Source organism: Schistocerca gregaria, chromosome 5, assembly GCF_023897955.1.
Source record: "Schistocerca gregaria isolate iqSchGreg1 chromosome 5, iqSchGreg1.2, whole genome shotgun sequence".
Classification (NCBI taxonomy): domain Eukaryota; kingdom Metazoa; phylum Arthropoda; class Insecta; order Orthoptera; family Acrididae; genus Schistocerca; species Schistocerca gregaria.
In genome coordinates, this window is record NC_064924.1 from 533,475,598 (window position 1) to 533,476,548 (window position 951).

The 951-nt window shown below is 47.6% G+C and overlaps 1 non-coding gene across 1 annotated transcript; it reads right to left on the reverse strand.

The window, feature by feature from the left end:
• Nucleotides 1-565: 565 nt before the first annotated feature.
• Nucleotides 566-649, reverse strand: Trnas-gga (transfer RNA serine (anticodon GGA)). The gene is given in 2 exon segments: nt 566-600; nt 610-649. It is a non-coding gene; the product is annotated as a tRNA-Ser (tRNA).
• Between the last annotated feature and the right edge of the window lie 302 nt (nt 650-951).

The following is a 951-nucleotide window of genomic DNA, read 5'->3' on the forward strand; positions in this document are numbered from 1 at the left end:
CGATCTTTGGTGGAGATCGGCTGGGCAAGGAGCGAACAGCAGCTCAGCAGAGAGTGAGAGACGTAGGAGAAGAGACGTACGAGAAGTGGCGAAGGAAGTGAGGCCGCTGGCAGCTGGAGGGAGCTCTCCGCTGTGGAGAGAAGTCCTTTCATAAGTGTCAGCCGACGCGGGCAGAGGCGCTGTACTGCTGTCAGTCAGCTGAGGCCCCCGTGCTGGTGTCTGTTGTGTTTGTCCGCAGGGCAAGAGGGAGAAGCGGAAGCCTTCACGTTCTGCCTCACCGCCCGAGACTTCCTCTAATCACAAGTGGCCAGTTTCGGCTTCTGAATCCGGTACGCATACGTCTGATAAGCCCATGTTTTGTGTATGCAAAAGCGAATTTCTGACACTCCTTTTGAAGTCCTAGTGGAGCCTGGGGAAAGGATTTGGTAGTGGTGTTATGAGCTGGCCCTCAATATATTGGTTCAAATGGCTCTGACCACTATGGAACGTAACTTCTGAGGTCATCAGTCCCATAGAAGTTAGAACTACTTAAACCTAACTAACCTAAGGACATCGCACACACCCATGCCCGAGGCAGGATTCGAACCTGCGATCACAGCAGTCGCGGGGTTCCAGACTGAAGCGCCTAGAACCACTTGGCCACCCGGGCCGACTCCCTCAATATAGACAGTGTTTCTGGGACAAGACTATTTTTTGTGATGGAAATGTTATATGATGTTAACTGTTAGGTTACGTGTAGTCTGCGTATAAGCCTGTTATTCCACCGTTAAGTTTGGTAGACACTACTAATTTTTGGAAACTAATCTATTCGCCTAATCTTGTTTAAAATTTTATCTTTCCTTGTGGTATAAGGTTACTTCTCAAGATTGCTTAGTATTGCAAAGATACTGTTCCTACGAACAACTCTAATTTACAAATTGTTTACTCAGAATTTTATTCTCTTGTAGCTCA